The 27,482-nt window shown below is 37.6% G+C and overlaps 2 long non-coding RNA genes across 3 annotated transcripts in view; one reads left to right on the top strand and one right to left on the bottom strand.

The window, feature by feature from the left end:
- LOC126340300 (uncharacterized) overlaps positions 1–27,482 on the top strand; it is a 69,755-nt gene that overhangs the window by 2,070 nt on the left and 40,203 nt on the right. Inside the window, exon 1 of one of the 2 annotated variants that reach the window (XR_007565145.1) lies at positions 4,371–4,406. The exons of the other annotated variant lie outside the window; for it this stretch is intronic. This is a non-coding gene — a long non-coding RNA (uncharacterized LOC126340300). Of the gene's footprint in view, positions 1–4,370; positions 4,407–27,482 lie in introns of those variants that run through there. 2 annotated transcript variants of the gene reach the window in all.
- The window catches only part of LOC126340111 (uncharacterized), a 32,875-nt gene continuing 25,634 nt past the window's right edge, over positions 20,242–27,482 (bottom strand). Inside the window, exon 4 of the long non-coding RNA XR_007565106.1 lies at positions 20,242–20,544. This is a non-coding gene — a long non-coding RNA (uncharacterized LOC126340111). The remainder of the gene's footprint in view (positions 20,545–27,482) is intronic.

Genomic DNA, 27,482 nt, shown 5'->3' with positions numbered 1-27,482 from the left:
CAGTCAGACTTCCCTCTTTTCACAGGGCACCTACGATTAAGTCGCAAACAATTATATAAATCATCTACATTTCTGCTCAACTTAGGTCTCCTCCTACTCTGCCATACATAGCGTGTCAACGGCACCAATACCTACTCCTTCATTTACATTCTTATCTCCAACATGCTACCAGCTCACACAAGGGACATCCAAGGATTAAGAATTGCCTGGGCAATGGGAATCTCCACCTCATACACTTTACACTCCTTCTCACAGAATACTTTCTTTTCAGTGTTTCCAGCTCATACACATCACCTATATTCCAAATATTTTGAGAATAAACCTATAAACCCTTATCAACTATCCTAAATTTTAGGGGATTAATCTACACGGGGAACAAAATTTCTTTCATAACAATCAAACCAACAACATTTTTTCTTTTTTACATTCTATACTCACACTAAATTTTCTCATCCTCGCTACCTCATCAAAGTGAATTACTATTTGATTGGTCTTCTATTCGTACATCTCTCTACCAATTTCAAACGATATTTTACTCTCTGGGACAATACATATTCACCTCTATGGATTATCATTTCATCAAGTCACACACACTACTAAATCACCATATCACTAACTGTCCAAACTCAAATCTCGTAGGCAGGACGTACAGGGGCAACATTAGTTTACAAACCATTCACCATCAAACTCTATTTTTCAGCAATTCCCCTACACTTCATCACATCTCTTCACTATCACACCTCCTTCCAAACTTTTTTACACTTTCTCTGGGTTACTCTTTCATTTCCTCATTTAAACACTGACCTCCACACTGACACAACATTATTTTATCTTCTCCACACCATTTTTCAACCGCGTATTATACCACCTTTACAAAATTTAACCACACCTTCACCTCACTCAGGTTTTTAAATCTACTTCAAACCATACACCATCCCTTACTCCATTCTTTCGAAAACCAGAACATCACTACTTCATTACCTTCATCATTACTAATTACCACAATACTCCAATTTCATAAACCTACACATCACGCACATACCAGCTACTTCGTACACACTCTCTCACACGTTACATGTCTCCACTATATCGTTTCCTCTCGTATTCTAAATATTAAGGGACTGTACTTCCTACACTTTTCTACCTCCATAACACATCTCAAAGGATAAATTCTTTTACCCTAACACACAACAAACAAAACTACCACACACGATATAAATCTTTTTTACAATCTTATCAATAACCAAGGGTCGGTCAAGTGTCTCTTTATTTACTACACTTCACTGTATACCACTTCACAATAGCTAACAACCTCTCCACAATTGGACTCTTTATAACTTCCACAAATTTTAATACTAACACATCACACCAGAAAGCCACTCACCATTACCAACATCAAGTTTCACCTTCATCATCTATATTTTCAATATTTCCTGTTCTCAACATCAGCACAACTCATTTGCCAAATACGGGTACCAATAAAACTTCTGATCCTGTCACACATAAATACTTCCTCACTATCATTATTCTCCACCACACATAACTGAAATAATTAATTCTATGACTTGGGAAAGGGCCACGTCCTCACACACACACACCTCCATCCTACATTTCACCTCATATCAGATATCTCCATCATTTCGACACACATCGTAAATTAACATAATTCCTATAATGTTGGATTTACGTGGGAGCTTCTCGTTCCAAACAACAATCAGCATCTTTACCTCAATGGGAAGGGCCATCAATTACACTTTCTGAACACCTTACATGTACTCCAACTTTCAATACACCAACAGACTTTCCTTTTCTCTCTGCATCTGCAATAGGGTCTTCGAACACCTTTTACTCTCTTCCTAATTTAAACAGTCACGGGTCTTACACTCATCACCTGGCTTATACAAAACTCCAAAAACTCAATAATGCAACTCTCACGATCAAATTCCATAACAGCTCTCAAACATCCCTAACTTGCTAGTCATTGTTTCTTACGTCTATACACTCCAACCACACCTATGTTCATTCACCTCTAAGAACTCTTGGGACTCATTCTCACTTTACTTCAACCTATGCCTTCCTCCAATCTCTCTTTCAAACATTTTACCCACATTGCCTTTATCAACACAGCATCACTCACTCTACTCTTGGATATACTACCTTCAGTCAGACTTCCCTCTTTTCACAGGGCACCTACGATTAACTCGCAAAAATTTATTATAAATCATTCACATTTCTGCTCAACTCAGGTTTCCTCCTACTCTGCCATCCATAGCGTGTCAACTGCACCAATACCTACTCCTTCATTTACATTCTTATCTCCAACATGCTACCTGCTCACACAAGGGACATCCAAGGATTAAGAATTGCCTGGGCAATGGGAATCTCCACCTCATACACTTTACACTCCTTCTCACAGAATACTTTCTTTTCAGTGTTTCCAGCTCATACACATCACCTATATTCCAAATATTTTGAGAATAAACCTATAAACCCTTATCAACTATCCTAAATTTTAGGGGATCAATCTACAGGGGGAACAAAATTTCTTTCATAACAATCAAACCAACAACATTTTTTCTTTTTTACATTCTATACTCACACTAAATTTTCTCATCCTCGCTACCTCATCAAAGTGAATTATTATTTGATTGGTCTTCTATTCGTACATCTCTCTACCAATTTCAAACGATATTTTACTCTCTGGGACAATACATATTCACCTCTATGGATTATCATTTCATCAAGTCACACACACTACTAAATCACCATATCACTAACTGTCCAAACTCAAATCTCGTAGGCAGGACGTACAGGGGCAACATTAGTTTACAAACCATTCACCATCAAACTCTATTTTTCAGCAATTCCCCTACACTTCATCACATCTCTTCACTATCACACCTCCTTCCAAACTTTTTTACACTTTCTCTGGGTTACTCTTTCATTTCCTCATTTAAACATTGACCTCCACACTGACACAACATTATTTTATCTTCTCCACACCATTTTTCAACCGCGTATTATACCACCTTTACAAAATTTAACCACACCTTCACCTCACTAAGGTTTTTAAATCTACTTCAAACCATACACCATCCCTTACTCCATTCTTTCGAAAACCAGAACATCACTACTTCATTACCTTCATCATTACTAATTACCACAATACTCCAATTTCATAAACCTACACATCACGCACATACCAGCTACTTCGTACACACTCTCTCACACGTTACATGTCTCCACTATATCGTTTCCTCTCGTATTCTAAATATTAAGGGACTGTACTTCCTACACTTTTCTACCTCCATAACACATCTCAAAGGATAAATTCTTTTACCCTAACACACAACAAACAAAACTACCACACACAATATAAATCTTTTTTACAATCTTATCAATAACCAAGGGTCGGTCAAGTGTCTCTTTATTTACTACACTTCACTGTATACCACTTCACAATAGCTAACAACCTCTCCACAATTGGACTCTTTATAACTTCCACAAATTTTAATACTAACACATCACACCAGAAAGCCACTCACCATTACCAACATCAAGTTTCACCTTCATCATCTACATTTTCAATATTTCCTGTTCTCAACATCAGCACAACTCATTTGCCAAATACGGGTACCAATAAAACTTCTGATCATGTCACACATAAATACTTCCTCACTATCATTATTCTCCACCACATCTAACTGAAATAATTAGTTCTATGACTTGGGAAAGGGCCACGTCCTCACACACACACACCTCCATCCTACATTTCACCTCATATCAGGTATCTCCATCATTTCGACACACATCGTAAATTAACATAATTCCTATAATGTTGGATTTACGTGAGAGCTTCTCGTTCCAAACAACAATCAGCATCTGTACCTCAATGGGAAGGGCCATCAATTACACTTTCTGTACACCTTACATGTACTCCAACTTCCAATACACCAACAGACTTTCCTTTTCTCTCTGCATCTGCAATAGGGTCTTCGAACACCTTCTACTCTCTTCCTAATTTAAACAGTCACGGGACTTACACTCATCACCTGGCTTATACAAAACTCCAAAATCTCAATAATGCAACTCTCACGATCAAATTCCATAACAGCTCTCAAACATTACTAACTTGCTAGTCATTATTTCTTACGTCTATACACTCCAACCACACCTATGTTCATTCACCTATAAGAACTCTTGAGACTCATTCTCACTTTACTTCAACCTATGCCTTCTTCCAATCTCTCTTTTAAACATTTTACCCAATTGCCTTTATCAACACAGCATCACTCACTCTACTCTTGGATATACTACCTTCAGTCAGACTTCCCTCTTTTCACAGGGCACCTACGATTAAGTCGCAAACAATTATTATAAATCATCCACATTTCTGCTCAACTCAGGTCTCCTCCTACTCTGCCATACATAGCGTGTCAACTGCACCAATACCTACTCCTTCATTTACATTCTTATCTCCAACATGCTACCAGCACACACAAGGGACATCCAAAGATTAAGAATTGCCTGGGCAATGGGAATCTCTACCTCATACACTTTAGACTCCTTCTCACAGAATACTTTCTTTTCAGTGTTTCCAGCTCATACACATCACCTATATTCCAAATATTTTGAGAATAAACCTATAAACCCTTATCAACTATCCTAAATTTTAGGGGATCAATCTACAGGGGGAACAAAATTTCTTTCATAACAATCAAACCAACGTCCATTTTTTCTCTTTTTTACTTTCTATACTCTCTCTAAATTCTCTCATCCTCACTACCTCATCAAAGTGACTTATTATTTGATTGGTCTTCTATTCGTACTTCTCTCTACCAATTTCAAACGATATTTTACTCTCTGGGACAATACATATTCACCTCTATGGATTAACACTTCATCAAGTCACACACACTACGAAATCACCATATCACTAACTGTCCAAACTCAAATCTCGTAGGCAGGACGTACAGGGGCAATATTAGTTCACAAACCATTCACCATCAAACTCTGTTTTTCAGGAATTCCCCTAAACTTCATCACACCTCTTCACTATCACACCTCCTTCCTAACTTTTTTACACTTTCTCTGGGTTACTCTTTCATTTCCTCATTTAAACACTGACCTCCACACTGACACAACATTATTTTATCTTCTCCACACCATTTTTCAACCGCGTATTATACCACCTTTACAAAATTTAACCACACCTTCACCTCACTCAGGTTTTTAAATCTACTTCAAACCATACACCATCCCTTACTCCATTCTTTCGAAAACCAGAACATCACTACTTCATTACCTTCATCATTACTAATTACCACAATACTCCAATTTCATAAACCTACACATCACGCACATACCAGCTACTTCGTACACACTCTCTCACACGTTACATGTCTCCACTATATCGTTTCCTCTCGTATTCTAAATATTAAGGGACTGTACTTCCTACACTTTTCTACCTCCATAACACATCTCAAAGGATAAATTCTTTTACCCTAACACACAACAAACAAAACTACCACACACGATATAAATCTTTTTTACAATCTTATCAATAACCAAGGGTCGGTCAAGTGTCTCTTTATTTACTACACTTCACTGTATACCACTTCACAATAGCTAACAACCTCTCCACAATTGGACTCTTTATAACTTCCACAAATTTTAATACTAACACATCACACCAGAAAGCCACTCACCATTACCAACATCAAGTTTCACCTTCATCATCTATATTTTCAATATTTCCTGTTCTCAACATCAGCACAACTCATTTGCCAAATACGGGTACCAATAAAACTTCTGATCCTGTCACACATAAATACTTCCTCACTATCATTATTCTCCACCACACATAACTGAAATAATTAATTCTATGACTTGGGAAAGGGCCACGTCCTCACACACACACACCTCCATCCTACATTTCACCTCATATCAGATATCTCCATCATTTCGACACACATCGTAAATTAACATAATTCCTATAATGTTGGATTTACGTGGGAGCTTCTCGTTCCAAACAACAATCAGCATCTTTACCTCAATGGGAAGGGCCATCAATTACACTTTCTGAACACCTTACATGTACTCCAACTTTCAATACACCAACAGACTTTCCTTTTCTCTCTGCATCTGCAATAGGGTCTTCGAACACCTTTTACTCTCTTCCTAATTTAAACAGTCACGGGTCTTACACTCATCACCTGGCTTATACAAAACTCCAAAAACTCAATAATGCAACTCTCACGATCAAATTCCATAACAGCTCTCAAACATCCCTAACTTGCTAGTCATTGTTTCTTACGTCTATACACTCCAACCACACCTATGTTCATTCACCTCTAAGAACTCTTGGGACTCATTCTCACTTTACTTCAACCTATGCCTTCCTCCAATCTCTCTTTCAAACATTTTACCCACATTGCCTTTATCAACACAGCATCACTCACTCTACTCTTGGATATACTACCTTCAGTCAGACTTCCCTCTTTTCACAGGGCACCTACGATTAACTCGCAAAAATTTATTATAAATCATTCACATTTCTGCTCAACTCAGGTTTCCTCCTACTCTGCCATCCATAGCGTGTCAACTGCACCAATACCTACTCCTTCATTTACATTCTTATCTCCAACATGCTACCTGCTCACACAAGGGACATCCAAGGATTAAGAATTGCCTGGGCAATGGGAATCTCCACCTCATACACTTTACACTCCTTCTCACAGAATACTTTCTTTTCAGTGTTTCCAGCTCATACACATCACCTATATTCCAAATATTTTGAGAATAAACCTATAAACCCTTATCAACTATCCTAAATTTTAGGGGATCAATCTACAGGGGGAACAAAATTTCTTTCATAACAATCAAACCAACAACATTTTTTCTTTTTTACATTCTATACTCACACTAAATTTTCTCATCCTCGCTACCTCATCAAAGTGAATTATTATTTGATTGGTCTTCTATTCGTACATCTCTCTACCAATTTCAAACGATATTTTACTCTCTGGGACAATACATATTCACCTCTATGGATTATCATTTCATCAAGTCACACACACTACTAAATCACCATATCACTAACTGTCCAAACTCAAATCTCGTAGGCAGGACGTACAGGGGCAACATTAGTTTACAAACCATTCACCATCAAACTCTATTTTTCAGCAATTCCCCTACACTTCATCACATCTCTTCACTATCACACCTCCTTCCAAACTTTTTTACACTTTCTCTGGGTTACTCTTTCATTTCCTCATTTAAACATTGACCTCCACACTGACACAACATTATTTTATCTTCTCCACACCATTTTTCAACCGCGTATTATACCACCTTTACAAAATTTAACCACACCTTCACCTCACTCAGGTTTTTAAATCTACTTCAAACCATACACCATCCCTTACTCCATTCTTTCGAAAACCAGAACATCACTACTTCATTACCTTCATCATTACTAATTACCACAATACTCCAATTTCATAAACCTACACATCACGCACATACCAGCTACTTCGTACACACTCTCTCACACGTTACATGTCTCCACTATATCGTTTCCTCTCGTATTCTAAATATTAAGGGACTGTACTTCCTACACTTTTCTACCTCCATAACACATCTCAAAGGATAAATTCTTTTACCCTAACACACAACAAACAAAACTACCACACACGATATAAATCTTTTTTACAATCTTATCAATAACCAAGGGTCGGTCAAGTGTCTCTTTATTTACTACACTTCACTGTATACCACTTCACAATAGCTAACAACCTCTCCACAATTGGACTCTTTATAACTTCCACAAATTTTAATACTAACACATCACACCAGAAAGCCACTCACCATTACCAACATCAAGTTTCACCTTCATCATCTATATTTTCAATATTTCCTGTTCTCAACATCAGCACAACTCATTTGCCAAATACGGGTACCAATAAAACTTCTGATCCTGTCACACATAAATACTTCCTCACTATCATTATTCTCCACCACACATAACTGAAATAATTAATTCTATGACTTGGGAAAGGGCCACGTCCTCACACACACACACCTCCATCCTACATTTCACCTCATATCAGATATCTCCATCATTTCGACACACATCGTAAATTAACATAATTCCTATAATGTTGGATTTACGTGGGAGCTTCTCGTTCCAAACAACAATCAGCATCTTTACCTCAATGGGAAGGGCCATCAATTACACTTTCTGAACACCTTACATGTACTCCAACTTTCAATACACCAACAGACTTTCCTTTTCTCTCTGCATCTGCAATAGGGTCTTCGAACACCTTTTACTCTCTTCCTAATTTAAACAGTCACGGGTCTTACACTCATCACCTGGCTTATACAAAACTCCAAAAACTCAATAATGCAACTCTCACGATCAAATTCCATAACAGCTCTCAAACATCCCTAACTTGCTAGTCATTGTTTCTTACGTCTATACACTCCAACCACACCTATGTTCATTCACCTCTAAGAACTCTTGGGACTCATTCTCACTTTACTTCAACCTATGCCTTCCTCCAATCTCTCTTTCAAACATTTTACCCACATTGCCTTTATCAACACAGCATCACTCACTCTACTCTTGGATATACTACCTTCAGTCAGACTTCCCTCTTTTCACAGGGCACCTACGATTAACTCGCAAAAATTTATTATAAATCATTCACATTTCTGCTCAACTCAGGTTTCCTCCTACTCTGCCATCCATAGCGTGTCAACTGCACCAATACCTACTCCTTCATTTACATTCTTATCTCCAACATGCTACCTGCTCACACAAGGGACATCCAAGGATTAAGAATTGCCTGGGCAATGGGAATCTCCACCTCATACACTTTACACTCCTTCTCACAGAATACTTTCTTTTCAGTGTTTCCAGCTCATACACATCACCTATATTCCAAATATTTTGAGAATAAACCTATAAACCCTTATCAACTATCCTAAATTTTAGGGGATCAATCTGCAGGGGGAACAAAATTTCTTTCATAACAATCAAACCAACAACATTTTTTCTTTTTTACATTCTATACTCTCTCTAAATTCTCTCATCCTCGCTACCTCATCAAAGTGAATTATTATTTGACTGGTCTTCTATTTGCACGTCTCTCCACCAATTTCAAACGATATTTAACTCTCTGGGACAATACATATTCACCTCTAAGGATTATCATTTCATCAAGTCACACACACTACTAAATCACCATATCACTAACTGTCCAAACTCAAATCTCGTAGGCAGGACGTACAGGGGCAACATTAGTTTACAAACCATTCACCATCAAACTATTTTTCAGCAATTCCCCTACACTTCATCACACCTCTTCACTATCACACCTACTTCCTAACTTTTTTACACATTCTCTGGGTTACTCTTTTATTTCCTCATTTAAACATTGACCTCCACACTGACACAACATTATTTTATCTTCTCCACACCATTTTTCAACCTCGTATTATACCACCTTTACAAAATTTAACCTCACCTTCACCTCACTCAGGTTTTTAACGCTACTTCAAACCATACACCATCACTTACTCCATTCTTTCGAAAACCAGAACATCACTACTTCATTACCTTCACCATTACTAATTACCACAATACTCCAATTCCATAAACCTACACATCATGCACATACCAGCTACTTCGTACACACTCTCTCACACGTTACATGTCTCAACTATATCATTTCCTCTCGTATTCTAAATATTAAGGGACTGTACTTCCTACACTTTCTACCTCCATAACACATCTCAAAGGATAAATTCTTTAACGCTAACCCACAACAAACAAAACTTCCACACACAATATAAACCTTCTTTACAATCATATCAATAACCAAGGGTCGTTCAAGTGCCTCTTTATTTACTACACTTCACTGTATTTCACTTCACAATAGCTAACAACCTCTCCACAATTTGACTCTTTATAACTTCCACAAATTTTAATACTATCACACCAGAAAGCCACTCACCATTACCAACATCAAGTTTCACCTTCATCATCTACATTTTCAATATTTCCTGTTCTCAACATCAGCACAACTCATTTGCCAAATACGGGTACCAATAAAACTTCTGATCATGTCACACATAAATACTTCCTCACTATCATTATTCTCCACCACATCTAACTGAAATAATTACTTCTATGACTTGGGAAAGGGCCACGTCCTCACACACACACACCTCCATCCTACATTTCACCTCATATCAGGTATCTCCATCATTTCGACACACATCGTAAATTAACATAATTCCTATAATGTTGGATTTACGTGAGAGCTTCTCGTTCCAAACAACAATCAGCATCTGTACCTCAATGGGAAGGGCCATCAATTACACTTTCTGTACACCTTACATGTACTCCAACTTCCAATACACCAACAGACTTTCCTTTTCTCTCTGCATCTGCAATAGGGTCTTCGAACACCTTCTACTCTCTTCCTAATTTAAACAGTCACGGGACTTACACTCATCACCTGGCTTATACAAAACTCCAAAATCTCAATAATGCAACTCTCACGATCAAATTCCATAACAGCTCTCAAACATTACTAACTTGCTAGTCATTATTTCTTACGTCTATACACTCCAACCACACCTATGTTCATTCACCTATAAGAACTCTTGAGACTCATTCTCACTTTACTTCAACCTATGCCTTCTTCCAATCTCTCTTTTAAACATTTTACCCAATTGCCTTTATCAACACAGCATCACTCACTCTACTCTTGGATATACTACCTTCAGTCAGACTTCCCTCTTTTCACAGGGCACCTACGATTAAGTCGCAAACAATTATTATAAATCATCCACATTTCTGCTCAACTCAGGTCTCCTCCTACTCTGCCATACATAGCGTGTCAACTGCACCAATACCTACTCCTTCATTTACATTCTTATCTCCAACATGCTACCAGCACACACAAGGGACATCCAAAGATTAAGAATTGCCTGGGCAATGGGAATCTCTACCTCATACACTTTAGACTCCTTCTCACAGAATACTTTCTTTTCAGTGTTTCCAGCTCATACACATCACCTATATTCCAAATATTTTGAGAATAAACCTATAAACCCTTATCAACTATCCTAAATTTTAGGGGATTAATCTACACGGGGAACAAAATTTCTTTCATAACAATCAAACCAACGTCCATTTTTTCTCTTTTTTACTTTCTATACTCTCTCTAAATTCTCTCATCCTCACTACCTCATCAAAGTGACTTATTATTTGATTGGTCTTCTATTCGTACTTCTCTCTACCAATTTCAAACGATATTTTACTCTCTGGGACAATACATATTCACCTCTATGGATTAACACTTCATCAAGTCACACACACTACGAAATCACCATATCACTAACTGTCCAAACTCAAATCTCGTAGGCAGGACGTACAGGGGCAATATTAGTTCACAAACCATTCACCATCAAACTCTGTTTTTCAGGAATTCCCCTAAACTTCATCACACCTCTTCACTATCACACCTCCTTCCTAACTTTTTTACATTTGCTCTGGGTTACTCTTTTATTTCCTCATTTAAACATTAACCTCCACACTGACACAACCTCATTTTATCTTCTCTGCACCATTCTTCAACCTCGTATTATACCACCTTTACAAAATTTAACCTCACCTTCACCTCACTCAGGTTTTTAACTCTACTTCAAACCATACACCATCCCTTACTCCATTCTCTCGAAAACCAGAACATCACTACCTCATTACCTTCACCATTACTAATTACCACAATACTCCAATTTCATAAACCTACACATCATGCACATACCAGCTACTTCGTACACACTCTCTCACACGTTACATGTCTCCACTATATCATTTCCTCTCGTAAAGGCACTGTACTTCCTACACTTTTCTACCTACATAACACATCTCAAAGGATAAATTCTTTTACGCTAACCCACAACAAACAAAACTTCCACACACAATATAAACCTTCTTTACAATCATATCAATAACCAAGGGTCGTTCAAGTGCCTCTTTATTTACTACACTTCACTGTATTTCACTTCACAATAGCTAACAACCTCTCCACAATTTGACTCTTTATAACTTCCACAAATTTTAATACTATCACACCAGAAAGCCACTCACCATTACCAACATCAAGTTTCACCTTCATCATCTACATTTTCAATATTTCCTGTTCTCAACATCAGCACAACTCATTTGCCAAATACGGGTACCAATAAAACTTCTGATCCAGTCACACATAAATACTTCCTCACTATCATTAGTCTCCACCACACCTAACTGAAGTTATTAATTCTATGACTTGGGAAAGGGCCACGTCCTCACACACACACACATACATCGTACATTTCGACACACATCGTAAATTAACATAATTCCTATAATGTTGGATTTACGTGGGAGCTTTTCGTTCCAAACAACAATCAGCATCTGTACCTCAATGGGAAGGGCCATCAATTACACTTTCTGTACACCTTACATGTACTCCAACTTCCAATACACCAACAGACTTTCCTTTTCTCTCTGCATCTGCAATAGGGTCTTCGAACACCTTCTACTCTCTTCCTCTTTTAAACAGTCACGGGTCTTACACTCATCACCTGGCTTATACAAAACTCCAAAATCTCAATAATCCAACTCTCACGATCAAATTTCATAACAGCTCTCAAACATTACTAACTTGCTAGTCATTGTTTCTTACGTCTATACACTCCAACCACACCTATGTTCATTCACCTCTAAGAACTCTTGGGACTCTTTCCCACTTTACTTCAACCTATGCCTTCCTCCAATCTCTCTTTCAAACATTTTACCCACATTGCCTTTATCAACACAGCATCACTCACTCTACTCTTGGATATACTACCTTCAGTCAGACTTCCCTCTTTTCACAGGGCACCTACGATTAAGTCGCAAACAATTATATAAATCATCTACATTTCTGCTCAACTTAGGTCTCCTCCTACTCTGCCATACATAGCGTGTCAACGGCACCAATACCTACTCCTTCATTTACATTCTTATCTCCAACATGCTACCAGCTCACACAAGGGACATCCAAGGATTAAGAATTGCCTGGGCAATGGGAATCTCCACCTCATACACTTTACACTCCTTCTCACAGAATACTTTCTTTTCAGTGTTTCCAGCTCATACACATCACCTATATTCCAAATATTTTGAGAATAAACCTATAAACCCTTATCAACTATCCTAAATTTTAGGGGATTAATCTACACGGGGAACAAAATTTCTTTCATAACAATCAAACCAACAACATTTTTTCTTTTTTACATTCTATACTCACACTAAATTTTCTCATCCTCGCTACCTCATCAAAGTGAATTACTATTTGATTGGTCTTCTATTCGTACATCTCTCTACCAATTTCAAACGATATTTTACTCTCTGGGACAATACATATTCACCTCTATGGATTATCATTTCATCAAGTCACACACACTACTAAATCACCATATCACTAACTGTCCAAACTCAAATCTCGTAGGCAGGACGTACAGGGGCAACATTAGTTTACAAACCATTCACCATCAAACTCTATTTTTCAGCAATTCCCCTACACTTCATCACATCTCTTCACTATCACACCTCCTTCCAAACTTTTTTACACTTTCTCTGGGATACTCTTTCATTTCCGCATTTAAACATTGACCTCCACACTGACACAACATTATTTTATCTTCTCCGCACCATTTTTCAACCGCGTATTATACCACCTTTACAAAATTTAACCACACCTTCACCTCACTCAGGTTTTTAAATCTACTTCAAACCATACACCATCCCTTACTCCATTCTTTCGAAAACCAGAACATCACTACTTCATTACCTTCATCATTACTAATTACCACAATACTCCAATTTCATAAACCTACACATCACGCACATACCAGCTACTTCGTACACACTCTCTCACACGTTACATGTCTCCACTATATCGTTTCCTCTCGTATTCTAAATATTAAGGGACTGTACTTCCTACACTTTTCTACCTCCATAACACATCTCAAAGGATAAATTCTTTTACCCTAACACACAACAAACAGAACTACCACACACGATATAAATCTTTTTTACAATCTTATCAATAACCAAGGGTCGGTCAAGTGTCTCTTTATTTACTACACTTCACTGTATACCACTTCACAATAGCTAACAACCTCTCCACAATTGGACTCTTTATAACTTCCACAAATTTTAATACTAACACATCACACCAGAAAGCCACTCACCATTACCAACATCAAGTTTCACCTTCATCATCTATATTTTCAATATTTCCTGTTCTCAACATCAGCACAACTCATTTGCCAAATACGGGTACCAATAAAACTTCTGATCCTGTCACACATAAATACTTCCTCACTATCATTATTCTCCACCACACATAACTGAAATAATTAATTCTATGACTTGGGAAAGGGCCACGTCCTCACACACACACACCTCCATCCTACATTTCACCTCATATCAGATATCTCCATCATTTCGACACACATCGTAAATTAACATAATTCCTATAATGTTGGATTTACGTGGGAGCTTCTCGTTCCAAACAACAATCAGCATCTTTACCTCAATGGGAAGGGCCATCAATTACACTTTCTGAACACCTTACATGTACTCCAACTTTCAATACACCAACAGACTTTCCTTTTCTCTCTGCATCTGCAATAGGGTCTTCGAACACCTTTTACTCTCTTCCTAATTTAAACAGTCACGGGTCTTACACTCATCACCTGGCTTATACAAAACTCCAAAAACTCAATAATGCAACTCTCACGATCAAATTCCATAACAGCTCTCAAACATCCCTAACTTGCTAGTCATTGTTTCTTACGTCTATACACTCCAACCACACCTATGTTCATTCACCTCTAAGAACTCTTGGGACTCATTCTCACTTTACTTCAACCTATGCCTTCCTCCAATCTCTCTTTCAAACATTTTACCCACATTGCCTTTATCAACACAGCATCACTCACTCTACTCTTGGATATACTACCTTCAGTCAGACTTCCCTCTTTTCACAGGGCACCTACGATTAACTCGCAAAAATTTATTATAAATCATTCACATTTCTGCTCAACTCAGGTTTCCTCCTACTCTGCCATCCATAGCGTGTCAACTGCACCAATACCTACTCCTTCATTTACATTCTTATCTCCAACATGCTACCTGCTCACACAAGGGACATCCAAGGATTAAGAATTGCCTGGGCAATGGGAATCTCCACCTCATACACTTTACACTCCTTCTCACAGAATACTTTCTTTTCAGTGTTTCCAGCTCATACACATCACCTATATTCCAAATATTTTGAGAATAAACCTATAAACCCTTATCAACTATCCTAAATTTTAGGGGATCAATCTACAGGGGGAACAAAATTTCTTTCATAACAATCAAACCAACAACATTTTTTCTTTTTTACATTCTATACTCACACTAAATTTTCTCATCCTCGCTACCTCATCAAAGTGAATTATTATTTGATTGGTCTTCTATTCGTACATCTCTCTACCAATTTCAAACGATATTTTACTCTCTGGGACAATACATATTCACCTCTATGGATTATCATTTCATCAAGTCACACACACTACTAAATCACCATATCACTAACTGTCCAAACTCAAATCTCGTAGGCAGGACGTACAGGGGCAACATTTGTTTACAAACCATTCACCATCAAACTCTATTTTTCAGCAATTCCCCTACACTTCATCACATCTCTTCACTATCACACCTCCTTCCAAACTTTTTTACACTTTCTCTGGGTTACTCTTTCATTTCCTCATTTAAACATTGACCTCCACACTGACACAACATTATTTTATCTTCTCCACACCATTTTTCAACCGCGTATTATACCACCTTTACAAAATTTAACCACACCTTTACCTCACTCAGGTTTTTAAATCTACTTCAAACCATACACCATCCCTTACTCCATTCTTTCGAAAACCAGAACATCACTACTTCATTACCTTCATCATTACTAATTACCACAATACTCCAATTTCATAAACCTACACATCACGCACATACCAGCTACTTCGTACACACTCTCTCACACGTTACATGTCTCCACTATATCGTTTCCTCTCGTATTCTAAATATTAAGGGACTGTACTTCCTACACTTTTCTACCTCCATAACACATCTCAAAGGATAAATTCTTTTACCCTAACACACAACAAACAAAACTACCACACACAATATAAATCTTTTTTACAATCTTATCAATAACCAAGGGTCGGTCAAGTGTCTCTTTATTTACTACACTTCACTGTATACCACTTCACAATAGCTAACAACCTCTCCACAATTGGACTCTTTATAACTTCCACAAATTGTAATACTAACACATCACACCAGAAAGCCACTCACCATTACCAACATCAAGTTTCACCTTCATCATCTATATTTTCAATATTTCCTGTTCTCAACATCAGCACAACTCATTTGCCAAATACGGGTACCAATAAAACTTCTGATCCTGTCACACATAAATACTTCCTATCATTATTCTCCACCACACCTAACTGAAATAATTAATTCTATGACTTGGGAAAGGGCCACGTCCTCACACACACACACACCTCCATCCTACATTTCACCTCATATCAGGTATCTCCATCATTTCGACACACATCGTAAATTAACATAATTCCTATAATGTTGGATTTACGTGGGAGCTTCTCGTTCCAAACAACAATCAGCATCTGTACCTCAATGGGAAGGGCCATCAATTACACTCTCTGAACACCTTACATGTACTCCAACTTTCAATACACCAACAGATTTTTCCTTTTCTCTCTGCATCTGCAATAGGGTCTTCGAACACCTTTTACTCTCTTCCTAATTTAAACAGTCACGGGTCTTACACTCATCACCTGGCTTATACAAAACTCCAAAAACTCAATAATGCAACTCTCACGATCAAATTCCATAACAGCTCTCAAACATTCCTAACTTGCTAGTCATTGTTTCTTACGTCTATACACTCCAACCACACCTATGTTCATTCACCTCTAAGAACTCTTGGGACTCATTCTCACTTTACTTCAACCTATGCCCTCTTCCAATCTCTCTTTTGAACATTTTACCCACATTGCCTTTATCAACACAGCATCACTCACTCTACTCTTGGATATACTACCTTCAGTCAGACTTCATTCTTTTCACAGGGCACCTACGATTAACTCGCAAAAATTTATTATAAATCATTCACATTTCTGCTCAACTCAGGTTTCCTCCTACTCTACCATCCATAGCGTGTCAACTGCACCAATACCTACTCCTTCATTTACATTCTTATCTCCAACATGCTACCAGCTCACACAAGGGACATCCAAGGATTAAGAATTGCCTGGGCAATGGGAATCTCCACCTCATACACTTTACACTCCTTCTCACAGAATACTTTCTTTTCAGTGTTTCCAGCTCATACACATCACCTATATTCCAAATATTTTGAGAATAAACCTATAAACCCTTATCAACTATCCTAAATTTTAGGGGATCAATCTACAGGGGGAACAAAATTTCTTTCATAACAATCAAACCAACATCCATTTTTTCTCTTTTTGACTTTCTATACTCTCTCTAAATTCTCTCATCCTCGCTACCTCATCAAAGTGAATTATTATTTGACTGGTCTTCTATTTGCACGTCTCTCCACCAATTTCAAACGATATTTCACTCTCTGGGACAATACATATTCACCTCTATGGATTATCATTTCATCAAGTCACACACACTACTAAATCACAATATCACTAACTGTCCAAACTCAAATCTCGTAGGCAGGACGTACAGGGGCAACATTAGTTCACAAACCATTCACCATCAAACTATTTTTCAGCAATTCCCCTTCACTTCATCACACCTCTTAACTATCACACCTCCTTCCTAACTTTTTTACATTTGCTCTGGGTTACTCTTTTATTTCCTCATTTAAACATTAACCTCCACACTGACACAACATTATTTTATCTTCTCTGCACCATTTTTCAACCTCGTATTATACCACCTTTACAAAATTTAACCTCAACTTCACCTCACTCAGGTTTTTAACTCTACTTCAAACCATACACCATCCCTTACTCCATTCTTTCGAAAACCAGAACATCACTACTTCATTACCTTCATCATTACTAATTACCACAATACTCCAATTTCATAAACCTACACATCACGCACATACCAGCTACTTCGTACACACTCTCTCACACGTTACATGTCTCCACTATATCGTTTCCTCTCGTATTCTAAATATTAAGGGACTGTACTTCCTACACTTTTCTACCTCCATAACACATCTCAAAGGATAAATTCTTTTACCCTAACACACAACAAACAAAACTACCACACACAATATAAATCTTTTTTACAATCTTATCAATAACCAAGGGTCGGTCAAGTGTCTCTTTATTTACTACACTTCACTGTATACCACTTCACAATAGCTAACAACCTCTCCACAATTGGACTCTTTATAACTTCCACAAATTTTAATACTAACACATCACACCAGAAAGCCACTCACCATTACCAACATCAAGTTTCACCTTCATCATCTATATTTTCAATATTTCCTGTTCTCAACATCAGCACAACTCATTTGCCAAATACGGGTACCAATAAAACTTCTGATCCTGTCACACATAAATACTTCCTCACTATCATTATTCTCCACCACACATAACTGAAATAATTAATTCTATGACTTGGGAAAGGGCCACGTCCTCACACACACACACCTCCATCCTACATTTCACCTCATATCAGGTATCTCCATCATTTCGACACACATCGTAAATTAACATAATTCCTATAATGTTGGATTTACGTGGGAGCTTCTCGTTCCAAACAACAATCAGCATCTTTACCTCAATGGGAAGGGCCATCAATTACACTTTCTGAACACCTTACATGTACTCCAACTTTCAATACACCAACAGACTTTCCTTTTCTCTCTGCATCTGCAATAGGGTCTTCGAACACCTTTTACTCTCTTCCTAATTTAAACAGTCACGGGTCTTACACTCATCACCTGGCTTATACAAAACTCCAAAATCTCAATAATCCAACTCTCACGATCAAATTCCATAACAGCTCTCAAACATCCCTAACTTGCTAGTCATTGTTTCTTACGTCTATACACTCCAACCACACCTATGTTCATTCACCTCTAAGAACTCTTGGGACTCATTCTCACTTTACTTCAACCTATGCCTTCCTCCAATCTCTCTTTCAAACATTTTACCCACATTGCCTTTATCAACACAGCATCACTCACTCTACTCTTGGATATACTACCTTCAGTCAGACTTCCCTCTTTTCACAGGGCACCTACGATTAACTCGCAAAAATTTATTATAAATCATTCACATTTCTGCTCAACTCAGGTTTCCTCCTACTCTGCCATCCATAGCGTGTCAACTGCACCAATACCTACTCCTTCATTTACATTCTTATCTCCAACATGCTACCAGCTCACACAAGGGACATCCAAGGCTTAAGAATTGCCTGGGCAATGAGAATCTCCACCTCATACACTTTACACTCCTTCTCACAGAATACTTTCTTTTCAGTGTTTCCAGCTCATACACATCACCTATATTCCAAATATTTTGAGAATAAACCTATAAACCCTTATCAACTATCCTAAATTTTAGGGGATCAATCTACAGGGGGAACAAAATTTCTTTCATAACAATCAAACCAACAACATTTTTTCTTTTTTACATTCTATACTCACACTAAATTTTCTCATCCTCGCTACCTCATCAAAGTGAATTATTATTTGATTGGTCTTCTATTCGTACATCTCTCTACCAATTTCAAACGATATTTTACTCTCTGGGACAATACATATTCACCTCTATGGATTATCATTTCATCAAGTCACACACACTACTAAATCACCATATCACTAACTGTCCAAACTCAAATCTCGTAGGCAGGACGTACAGGGGCAACATTAGTTTACAAACCATTCACCATCAAACTCTACTTTTCAGCAATTCCCCAACACTTCATCACATCTCTTCACTATCACACCTCCTTCCTAACTTTTTAACACTTTCTCTGGGTTACTCTTTTATTTCCTCATTTAAACATTGACCTCCACACTGACACAACATTATTTTATCTTCTCCACACCATTTTTCAACCGCGTATTATACCACCTTTACAAAATTTAACCTTACCTTCACCTCACTCAGGTTTTTAACTCTACTTCAAACCATACACCATGCCTTACTCCATTCTTTCGAAAACCAGAACATCACTACTTCATTACCTACATCATTACTAATTACCACAATACTCCAATTTCATAAACCTACACATCACGCACATACCAGCTACTTCGTACACACTCTCTCACACGTTACATGTCTCCACTATATCATTTCCTCTCGTATTCTAAATATTAAGGGACTGTACTTCCTACATTTTTCTACCTCCATAACACATCTCAAAGGATAAATTCTTTTACGCTAACACACAACAAACAAAACTACCACACACAATATAAATCTTTTTTACAATCTAATCAATAACCAAGGGTCGGTCAAGTGTCTCTTTATTTACTACACTTCACTGTATACCACTTCACAATAGCTAACAACCTCTCCACAATTGGACTCTTTATAACTTCCACAAATTGTAATACTAACACATCACACCAGAAAGCCACTCACCATTACCAACATCAAGTTTCACCTTCATCATCTATATTTTCAATATTTCCTGTTCTCAACATCAGCACAACTCATTTGCCAAATACGGGTACCAATAAAACTTCTGATCCTGTCACACATAAATACTTCCTATCATTATTCTCCACCACACCTAACTGAAATAATTAATTCTATGACTTGGGAAAGGGCCACGTCCTCACACACACACACACCTCCATCCTACATTTCACCTCATATCAGGTATCTCCATCATTTCGACACACATCGTAAATTAACATAATTCCTATAATGTTGGATTTACGTGGGAGCTTCTCGTTCCAAACAACAATCAGCATCTGTACCTCAATGGGAAGGGCCATCAATTACACTCTCTGAACACCTTACATGTACTCCAACTTTCAATACACCAACAGATTTTTCCTTTTCTCTCTGCATCTGCAATAGGGTCTTCGAACACCTTTTACTCTCTTCCTAATTTAAACAGTCACGGGTCTTACACTCATCACCTGGCTTATACAAAACTCCAAAAACTCAATAATGCAACTCTCACGATCAAATTCCATAACAGCTCTCAAACATTCCTAACTTGCTAGTCATTGTTTCTTACGTCTATACACTCCAACCACACCTATGTTCATTCACCTCTAAGAACTCTTGGGACTCATTCTCACTTTACTTCAACCTATGCCCTCTTCCAATCTCTCTTTTGAACATTTTACCCACATTGCCTTTATCAACACAGCATCACTCACTCTACTCTTGGATATACTACCTTCAGTCAGACTTCATTCTTTTCACAGGGCACCTACGATTAACTCGCAAAAATTTATTATAAATCATTCACATTTCTGCTCAACTCAGGTTTCCTCCCACTCTACCATCCATAGCGTGTCAACTGCACCAATACCTACTCCTTCATTTACATTCTTATCTCCAACATGCTACCAGCTCACACAAGGGACATCCAAGGATTAAGAATTGCCTGGGCAATGGGAATCTCCACCTCATACACTTTACACTCCTTCTCACAGAATACTTTCTTTTCAGTGTTTCCAGCTCATACACATCACCTATATTCCAAATATTTTGAGAATAAACCTATAAACCCTTATCAACTATCCTAAATTTTAGGGGATCAATCTACAGGGGGAACAAAATTTCTTTCATAACAATCAAACCAACATCCATTTTTTCTCTTTTTGACTTTCTATACTCTCTCTAAATTCTCTCATCCTCGCTACCTCATCAAAGTGAATTATTATTTGACTGGTCTTCTATTTGCACGTCTCTCCACCAATTTCAAACGATATTTCACTCTCTGGGACAATACATATTCACCTCTATGGATTATCATTTCATCAAGTCACACACACTACTAAATCACAATATCACTAACTGTCCAAACTCAAATCTCGTAGGCAGGACGTACAGGGGCAACATTAGTTCACAAACCATTCACCATCAAACTATTTTTCAGCAATTCCCCTTCACTTCATCACACCTCTTAACTATCACACCTCCTTCCTAACTTTTTTACATTTGCTCTGGGTTACTCTTTTATTTCCTCATTTAAACATTAACCTCCACACTGACACAACATTATTTTATCTTCTCTGCACCATTTTTCAACCTCGTATTATACCACCTTTACAAAATTTAACCTCAACTTCACCTCACTCAGGTTTTTAACTCTACTTCAAACCATACACCATCCCTTACTCCATTCTTTCGAAAACCAGAACATCACTACTTCATTACCTTCATCATTACTAATTACCACAATACTCCAATTTCATAAACCTACACATCACGCACATACCAGCTACTTCGTACACACTCTCTCACACGTTACATGTCTCCACTATATCATTTCCTCTCGTATTCTAAATATTAAGGGACTGTACTTCCTACACTTTTCTACCTCCATAACACATCTCAAAGGATAAATTCTTTTACGCTAACACACAACAAACAAAACTACCACACACAATATAAATCTTTTTTACAATCTTATCAATAACCAAGGGTCGGTCAAGTGTCTCTTTATTTACTACACTTCACTGTATTTCACTTCACAATAGCTATCAACCTCTCCACAATTGGACTCTTTATAACTTCCATAAATTTTAATACTAACACATCACACCAGAAAGCCACTCACCATTACCAACATCAAGTTTCACCTTCATCATCTATATTATCAATATTTCCTGTTCTCAACATCAGCACAACTCATTTGCCAAATACGGGTACCAATAAAACTTCTGATCCTGTCACACATAAATACTTCCTATCATTATTCTCCACCACACATAACTGAAATAATTAATTCTATGACTTGGGAAAGGGCCACGTCCTCACACACACACACACCTCCATCCTACATTTCACCTCATATCAGGTATCTCCATCATTTCGACACACATCGTAAATTAACATAATTCCTATAATGTTGGATTTACGTGGGAGCTTCTCGTTCCAAACAACAATCAGCATCTGTACCTCAATGGGAAGGGCCATCATTTACACTTTCTGAACACCTTACATGTATTCCAACATTCAATAAACCAACAGACTTTCCTTTTCTCTCTGCATCTGCAATAGGGTCTTCGAACACCTTTTACTCTCTTCCTAATTTAAACAGTCACGGGTCTTACACTCATCACCTGGCTTATACAAAACTCCAAAAACTCAATAATGCAACTCTCACGATCAAATTCCATAACAGCTCTCAAACATTACTAACTTGCTAGTCATTGTTTCTTACGTCTATACACTCCAACCACACCTATGTTCATTCACCTCTAAGAACTCTTGGGACTCATTCTAACTTTACTTCAACCTATGCCTTCTTCCAATCTCTCTTTTGAACATTTTACCCACATTGCCTTTATCAACACAGCATCACTCACTCTACTCTTGGATATACAACCTTCAGTCGGACTTCCCTCTTTTCACAGGGCACCTACGATTAACTCGCAAAAATTTACTATAAATCATTCACATTTCTGCTCAACTCAGGTTTCCTCCTACTCTGCCATCCATAGCGTGTCAACTGCACCAATACCTACTCCTTCATTTACATTCTTATCTCCAACATGCTACCTGCTCACACAAGGGACATCCAAGGATTAAGAATTGCCTGGGCAATGGGAATCTCCACCTCATACACTTTACACTCCTTCTCACAGAATACTTTCTTTTCAGTGTTTCCAGCTCATACATATCACATATATTCCAAATATTTTGAGAATAAACCTATAAACCCTTATCAACTATCCTAAATTTTAGGGGATCAATCTACAGGGGGAACAAAATTTCTTTCATAACAATCAAACCAACAACATTTTTTCTTTTTTACATTCTATACTCACACTAAATTTTCTCATCCTCGCTACCTCATCAAAGTGAATTATTATTTGATTGGTCTTCTATTCGTACATCTCTCTACCAATTTCAAACGATATTTTACTCTCTGGGACAATACATATTCACCTCTATGGATTATCATTTCATCAAGTCACACACACTACTAAATCACCATATCACTAACTGTCCAAACTCAAATCTCGTAGGCAGGACGTACAGGGGCAACATTAGTTTACAAACCATTCACCATCAAACTCTATTTTTCAGCAATTCCCCTACACTTCATCACATCTCTTCACTATCACACCTCCTTCCTAACTTTTTTACACTTTCTCTGGGTTACTCTTTTATTTCCTCATTTAAACATTGACCTCCACACTGACACAAACTTATTTTATCTTCTCCGCACCATTTTTCAACCGCGTATTATACCACCTTTACAAAATTTAACCTCACCTTCACCTCACTCAGGTTTTTAACTCTACTTCAAACCATACACCATCCCTTACTCCATTCTTTCGAAAACCAGAACATCACTACTTCATTACCTTCATCATTACTAATAACACAATACTCCAATTTCATAAACCTACACATCACGCACATACCAGCTACTTCATACACACTCTCTCACATGTTACATGTCTCCACTATATCGTTTCCTCTCGTATTCTAAATATTAAGGGACTGTACTACCTACATTTATCTACCTCCATGACACATCTCAAAGGATAAATTCTTTTACGCTAACACACAACAAACAAAACTACCACACACAATATAAATCTTTTTTACAATCTTATCAATAACCAAGGGTCGGTCAAGTGTCTCTTTATTTACTACACTTAACTGTATACCACTTCACAATAGCTAACAACCTCTCCACAATTGGCATCTTTATAACTTCCACAAATTTTAATACTAACACATCACACCAGAAAGCCACTCAACATTACCAACATCAAGTTTCACCTTCATCATCTACATTTTCAATATTTCCTGTTCTCAACATTAGCACAACTCATTTGCCAAATACGGGTACCAATAAAACTTCTGATCCTGTCACACATAAATACTTCCTCACTATCATTATTCTCCACCACACCTAACTGAAATAATTAATTCTATGACTTGGTAAAGGGCCACGTCCTCACACACACACACACACCTCCATCCTACATTTCACCTCATATCAGGTATCTCCATCATTTCGACACACATCGTAAATTAACATAATTCCTATAATGTTGGATTTACGTGGGAGCTTCTCGTTCCAAACAACAATCAGCATCTGTACCTCAATGGGAAGGGCCATCAATTACACTTTCTGAACACCTTACATGTACTCCAACTTTCAATACACCAACAGACTTTCCTTTTCTCTATGCATCTGCAATAGGTTCTTCGAACACCTTTTACTCTCTTCCTAATTTAAACAGTCACGGGTCTTACACTCATCACCTGGCTTATACAAAACTCCAAAAACTCAATAATGCAACTCTCACGATCAAATTCCATAACAGCTCTCAAACATTCCTAACTTGCTAGTCATTGTTTCTTACGTCTATACACTCCAACCACACCTATGTTCATTCACCTCTAAGAACTCTTGGGACTCATTCTAACTTTACTTCAACCTATGCCTTCTTCCAATCTCTCTTTTGAACATTTTACCCACATTGCCTTTATCAACACAGCATCACTCACTCTACTCTTGGATATACTACCTTCAGTCGGACTTCCCTCTTTTCACAGGGCACCTACGATTAACTCGCAAAAATTTATTATAAATCATTCACATTTCTGCTCAACTCAGGTTTCCTCCTACTCTGCCATCCATAGCGTGTCAACTGCACCAATACCTACTCCTTCATTTACATTCTTATCTCCAACATGCTACCTGCTCACACAAGGGACATCCAAGGATTAAGAATTGCCTGGGCAATGGGAATCTCCACCTCATACACTTTACACTCCTTCTCACAGAATACTTTCTTTTCAGTGTTTCCAGCTCATACACATCACCTATATTCCAAATATTTTGAGAATAAACCTATAAACCCTTATCAACTATCCTAAATTTTAGGGGATCAATCTGCAGGGGGAACAAAATTTCTTTCGTAACAATCAAACCAACAACATTTTTTCTTTTTTACATTCTATACTCTCTCTAAATTCTCTCATCCTCGCTACCTCATCAAAGTGAATTATTATTTGACTGGTCTTCTATTTGCACGTCTCTCCACCAATTTCAAACGATATTTCACTCTCTGGGACAATACATATTCACCTCTAAGGATTATCATTTCATCAAGTCACACACACTACTAAATCACCATATCACTAACTGTCCAAACTCAAATCTCGTAGGCAGGACGTACAGGGGCAACATTAGTTTACAAACCATTCACCATCAAACTATTTTTCAGCAATTCCCCTACACTTCATCACACCTCTTCACTATCACACCTACTTCCTAACTTTTTTACACATTCTCTGGGTTACTCTTTTATTTCCTCATTTAAACATTGACCTCCACACTGACACAACATTATTTTATCTTCTCCACACCATTTTTCAACCTCGTATTATACCACCTTTACAAAATTTAACCTCACCTTCACCTCACTCAGGTTTTTAACGCTACTTCAAACCATACACCATCACTTACTCCATTCTTTCGAAAACCAGAACATCACTACTTCATTACCTTCACCATTACTAATTACCACAATACTCCAATTCCATAAACCTACACATCATGCACATACCAGCTACTTCGTACACACTCTCTCACACGTTACATGTCTCAACTATATCATTTCCTCTCGTATTCTAAATATTAAGGGACTGTACTTCCTACACTTTCTACCTCCATAACACATCTCAAAGGATAAATTCTTTTACGCTAACCCACAACAAACAAAACTTCCACACACAATATAAACCTTCTTTACAATCATATCAATAACCAAGGGTCGTTCAAGTGCCTCTTTATTTACTACACTTCACTGTATTTCACTTCACAATAGCTAACAACCTCTCCACAATTTGACTCTTTATAACTTCCACAAATTTTAATACTATCACACCAGAAAGCCACTCACCATTACCAACATCAAGTTTCACCTTCATCATCTACATTTTCAATATTTCCTGTTCTCAACATCAGCACAACTCATTTGCCAAATACGGGTACCAATAAAACTTCTGATCATGTCACACATAAATACTTCCTCACTATCATTATTCTCCACCACATCTAACTGAAATAATTACTTCTATGACTTGGGAAAGGGCCACGTCCTCACACACACACACCTCCATCC

Source organism: Schistocerca gregaria, chromosome 1, assembly GCF_023897955.1.
Source record: "Schistocerca gregaria isolate iqSchGreg1 chromosome 1, iqSchGreg1.2, whole genome shotgun sequence".
In the NCBI taxonomy this organism is placed as follows: Eukaryota; Metazoa; Arthropoda; class Insecta; order Orthoptera; family Acrididae; genus Schistocerca; species Schistocerca gregaria.
This window is presented reverse-complemented; position numbering and strand designations above follow the sequence as displayed.